Source organism: Aquarana catesbeiana, linkage group LG13 (genome assembly GCF_042186555.1).
Source record: "Aquarana catesbeiana isolate 2022-GZ linkage group LG13, ASM4218655v1, whole genome shotgun sequence".
Classification (NCBI taxonomy): domain Eukaryota; kingdom Metazoa; phylum Chordata; class Amphibia; order Anura; family Ranidae; genus Aquarana; species Aquarana catesbeiana.
In genome coordinates, this window is record NC_133336.1 from 108972491 (window position 1) to 108978490 (window position 6000).

The window sequence follows — 6000 nt, forward strand, 5'->3', positions numbered from 1 at the left end:
CAGCTGTTCCCTGGGCAATTTCTCAGAGTGGCCATAAGAATAAGACCACCAAGGAAGTCCCTGTTCCCAGCCTGGGACTTGGGCACAGTGCTAAAAGCTTTGCTCCAGCATCCATTTGTGCCTGCGGAGACATGCCCACTTTGGTTCCTGACAGTCAAGCTGATTTTCCTCACAGCCATAACATCAGCGAGGAGAGTTTCAGAGCTGGCAGCTCTATCTTGCAAAGATCCTTTCTGCATCATTCTCCTGGACAAAGTGATCCTAAGGCCCTTGCCAGCCATAACCCCTAAGGTGGATACCCAGTTCCATGCAAATTGGGAGGCGGTCCTACCCAGCTTCACGCAACTGCCGAGACAAGCGGAGGAACTAGATCTCAGAGCATTGGACATGGTCAACCTATTTTCAACCTACTTAAACCGCTCTCTACAGATGCACAAAACGGATACCTTGTTCGTCCTGCCGTCAGGACCTAGAAGAGGAGAAGCAGCATCAGCTAGAATTATAGCTACTGATTACTACTAATTATAGCTGAATCACCAAGGTGATAAGCCTCACGTATGAGAAACAGGGGCTGACGCCTCCACAGATTATTAGAGCTCATTCAACAAGAGGGGTGGCAGCCTCATGGGCAGCTTCTGCTAAAATATTGGTTGAAGACATATGCAGGACCGCTAGTTGGAGCTCCTGTGAAACCTTCCCAAGACATTACAGTTTAGATGTCACAGCGGCTAGCGCATCAAATTTTGGAAACGCAGTGGTGTCAGCACCCTTCCAAGCAAAATAAAATATTCACTAAAGCAGCATTACCAGTTGTTTTTCGAGTGTTTTTAATCCCACCCTATATCAACTGAATCAAATCCCATTGTGTGCTGACGTGAGGCTGGCCAGGAAAACGGAAAATTGTTACCAATACTTACTGTAATTTTCCTTTCCTGGCCTGCCCTCACGTCAGCACAATCTTTTTTTCCTTCCTACAAGCCTGTCGTCCGCTAGTTAATGGAACAAGGGCGGGGGAGGAGGGGCTCCCTTTTATCAGCTAAGAGAAGGTGGTACTGAGAGACTGGAGGAAGGGGATAACCCATTGTGTGCTGACGTGAGGGCAGGTCAGGAAAGGAAAATTACAGTAAGTATTGGTAACAATTTTCCGTTTTCAATACAACTAGTGTGAGTACCTGCATCTGACTTAGTTTCAGCCTCTGTACAGCATTTCTCAAACTGAAAGAAAGAGGGGTAGCACTAGGAGCTAATCAGTTATGATGCATGCAACTTGATTGAGTAAGGTTACCATTCTTCCCTGTTGCCCACTGTGAGGGGTCTATTCCGGGAATCAAGAATCCCTGGATTCATCCACGTAAGTCAACACCATAAGTTTCACAGTGTATGGGTTCCAGTTCATTACACTGTACAAGCGTTGGTTGCAAAATGGCATTAGAGCATTCTGCACGTGCGTGCCCATTAATACTGCTGCACTAATGCAGACTGCTCCTGCAATCCCATTATGGATGGACTTTAGCATGGCATGGCTCAAGCGATCTGCACATGTGTAACAGCACAAATGGCCATGTACTTTCAGAGCGCTCTATTGGCACCATGCTTGTGCAGTGTAAAAAATTAGAGCCTGTAATTATGCTGAGTAATGATGAGTAACTGCATGATCCCTGAAATCTTAATCCGGACCACTGAGCTCTTTGTGTTAACTAATCTTGACCCCTGAAGTCAGAGTTTGGGGGTCAGTATAAAATAATGTCTAGAAGTTGGGGTTAGAATTAACTAACGTCCAGAGGTCAGGATTAAATAACAAGAGTTCAGGGGTCAGGATTAATTAACAGAGTTCAGGACCTGTACTCTGCACTGCTTTCTCCCGACCCCTGAACTCTCTGTATAACTTACTTCTGACCCCTGAACTCTGCATTAGTCCTGATTAATATACTCTCTCTCTCTCTCTCTCTCTCTCTCTATATATATATATATCTATATATCTATAGATATATAGATATATAGATATATATATATACACATACATACACACACACACACAGTAAAACATTGTTTTGAGAGCGTTTTGCAAAACATGCAAAATTTTTTAATCCATTTTGATTTGTAGCATCATGTCACAACTGGGTATAAAAGAGAAGAGAGGCGCCTCTAAGTGTAGCAATATGGTTACATGTAATGAAGGTACAACATTTAGCAACTCACATAGTTAATGATTAAAACAGGCACATCTAAGTATGCAGGCATCAGGGGTAAAGCAGTCCCCATAGACCATCCTGCACACCACCATCAATGCCATCCCTTCCACGCTGCGCTCCATTAACGCTTCAAGCCTCGCTTTCAAATAGCTCTACTGCAGGGTAGTCTTCCTGGTCACGATTGCAGACTGACAGTGATAAGAGCCGGCGGTGCAGAGAATGTGGACAGCTTAACCCCAGGTGCTTGCATACTTAGATGTGCCTCTTTTAATCATCAACCATGTGAGTTGCTAAATGTTGTACCTTCATTAAATGTAACCATATTGCTACACTTAGAGGCGCCTCTCTTCTCTTTTATACACTGTAGCTCCTGCTGGATTTTGCTTCTAATCCCCTTGTGGAGGCTGCCATTTGTGGATGGACATTTTATGGTTACACAACCTATCACATCGCTGTAATCTTTTTATATGGACAATAAACTGAAGGTCTTATGAATAAATGGTTGTGGAATGAATCATCTGAGTTTTCATTATTTCTTATGGGGAAATTCGCTTTCATATACAAATGCTTTGGATTACAAGCATGTTTCCAGAACTAATCATGCTCACAATCCAAGGTTTTACTATATATATATATATATATATATATATATATACATACATACATACATACATACATACACTCTGTTACCAAAAGTATTGGGATGCCTGCCTTTACACGCACATAAACTTTAGTCCATAGGGTATAATATTGAATTGGCCCACCCTTTGCAGCTATAACAGCTTCAACTCTTCTGGGAAGGAAGTCCACAAGGTTTAGGAGTGTGTCTATGGGAATGTTTGACCATTCTTTCAGAAGCTCTTTTGTGAGGTCAGGCACTGATTCTTGTCCTTGTTAGAGTGGAGACTGGCTCGGAAGAAGCACCGCATAGATGGGGTAAGTGCACCAATTCTGCCCTCCGACCGACGGACGGGGTTACTGTTTGCCACCCCCTTAAAGAAAATTACCACCGGCCACCACTGTGGCTGCCTGAAGTTCAGCTCTGAATTTGCTACACATGGGTTTATTCTATGGTGAGTTATTTCCAAAAAGATGTACGCAGGTGCACTGCAGGAGTCTATAATAATTATATCTCTAAAACAGAAGCAGGATAGTATCTAAAATAATGTTCACATAAATTCTTTATGTGACTTACTAAAGGAGAAGAAACAGTAAATAGTCACATTACAAAGATAATAATTACTGAGCTTAGTAAATACGATGAAGCTGTGTTCATTTCAATCATCCAATCAAATGCAAGAAAAAAAAGAATCTTTCTTACATGCATATCCTGACTCTGTCTGAGACACATGTTGACTGTGGAATGAACCCAGATCAGCCATCCATTCCTCACAAATTTACCGTCTGTTAATCACGCTTTCGTTTGTTTGAATCTCTGCAGCACAGCCATCAGTGACGTTTGTCTGCCACCTCAGCCTCCCTCCTCCTTGTCTATTAGCTGCACATTAATGTGAACAGTCACCTTGAGCTAGTGACGCAGTGGCATCCATCTCATAGACTGGCAGCCTTACTTCTTATGTGCGCAGGGATGACATGTCATGGGAATACAAGAAAAGCATGACTCTGTCTGACAAAAAAGAGAACAAACCTTTAGTATCGATCTCCAGTTTTTTCTCTGAATAATCTTTTTGTTTTACATATGACAGTATTTTCTGAATAGGAATGTGCATATTTTAGTTTTCCCTTATTAAAATACCACATAAAATATTTCATGTATCTATTTTTTGACTGTTCAGCAGCCTAATAAATATGAAAGGCCTTGATGGAAAAATGTTGGAGTATATGCAATAAGAAGCACTGTGCAAAGTGCTTTGACCCATATCAGCCAATTAAATTTCTTATTCAGTGATATAATTTTGGTAGGATGAAGTATGTGGTTGCTGTGTATTCCTTCACCTTGCATACCAATGATGCTCTTTACATTACTTTATTGAATACAGCCGATAAGTCTGTATTATCTTTTTTTTACATCTAATCCTGTATAGTGCAGCTATTTGGCAAAGGAGAAGTATGTGAGATTGGATATATTTGCCATAGAGCCCAATGGGTGCCGGGGCTCTGCTTATCTGGAACCTCATTGTTTAGAGGTCCTGTTACATATTTCAACTTGACTGGAAAGTCTCATTACATTTTCCAGTAGTAAAAATACTTGCAACATCAGTCTTTAAAGTGGGCCGTTGAAGAATGTTATTACATAGAAGCAAAATTACAGTTTTACCACATCCAAATGATGTTTGTAGGATGCCTATCCATATTTACAAAAGGCAAGTATGCTAAAAAAAATATATATTTTGGTTACGTACAGGGAAACTGACTTGGTCTACATGCACAGCGTTGGAGCTGTGTAGATAGAACCTGGGTCTAAAGTGATCTACTTTGAATATTGCACTACCCTTTGTGTTCTTAAATTACCAAGTATGAACAGCACCATTAATTAGTAGCACCACAAAGCAACAGCACAGCCAAAAAAGATAAACACAGCCAATTGAGTGTTATGTTCAGTTATGTAAATGATGTTCTAGCTGAATAAATGTACTACCTCAATTGCAATGTACAAGATCCTTCAGTAAAGAGAGAGGTATTGGTCAAAGAAACAGTTGTCCATGTCCATCACTGGGAGAGGAATCATGGTACATAGCATGTGTAGTCATGGAGGATTGTAAGAACTGGGAATTTGGAGTAAAGTTTCTTCAAACCATCTGGCTCAAAAAGAAGAGCAGTCATACAGTAGCAAATGTAATCAAGTTAACCCTGGTTATGTATCTTTAAGTAAATATTTAGTCAGTCTTTATGGTTGTGGGGCAATTGTGCAACAAGAAGAAGCAGCCAGCTGACAGTGGAAATGGTGATGGTGGCAGGTGACTGGAGATTTGGTAGTGAAGGGATATTTACTGCTTCATGTAACCCACTTAGTGGCATGGTCTTCATAATGGAGCCTGCTTTGGTACAAGTCTGGATTGTGGGCAAAAGTAAAGTAGATTCCCTGTGTGTCTGGGGCGCACATGTCAAGACAAGTGTAGGTAAGGTAAGACAGACCTAGCCGCAGAGTGGAGAAAAGACGTGGTCCTTTTACAAGTGTGTGGGGCTATAGATGGAAGGTAGCCTCCAGCCTGAAAGTGTAATGCCCACATGAAGTAAGTGACTTAAATTAACAATTTACATGGCTTGCAGTATCCCCAATGGCCCCTAGGGGGTGCATCCTCCTACCCTCCCAACAAACTTGTAAAAACCTTCAATTTTCAATCAACCAACCAGGTTCTAGTACAAAGAGCACAGGGAGTAACCAACATTAAAATATTTATTGTACAAATACTTAATATTGATTGCAGTTTCAATATGGAGTATAACCTTATATGGAGTATAACCAATATGGAGGTATTAAGGTTTAGAAAGTAAGCATAATAACATGGATTATTTTGGTAAAAGCCATATGCATTGGCCTCTACTTATATTTAAGGAATGGACAACGGTCCAACATGTCACATTTTTGTGTTTCACAAAGGGTTTACCCTATGCTTCTTTTTAATTTGCCCCACTAATAGCACTTTTATGTTTCTCAAATCTGGTATAGAATTCACAAATATTTTTAGCAGTATAAATCAAACCCGCTATAAGGCATGTAAGCATTCATGGAGACAGACCAGGTCTAGCACAACCATTGTGTTGTAGAAAGGCTGGCTTCTGAGAGGGTAATGTTCTGCCTGTCCCAGTGCACCATTTAAATGGCCAAAATGTCTGCTAAAAGCTT

The 6000-nt window shown here is 41.0% G+C and overlaps 1 long non-coding RNA gene across 1 annotated transcript in view; it reads right to left on the bottom strand.

Annotated features, from left to right (window-relative positions):
* Positions 1-3747, bottom strand: part of LOC141117060 (uncharacterized) — a 78531-nt gene extending 74784 nt beyond the window's left edge. Inside the window, exon 1 of the long non-coding RNA XR_012237085.1 lies at positions 3514-3747. This is a non-coding gene — a long non-coding RNA (uncharacterized lncRNA). The remainder of the gene's footprint in view (positions 1-3513) is intronic.
* Between the last annotated feature and the right edge of the window lie 2253 nt (positions 3748-6000).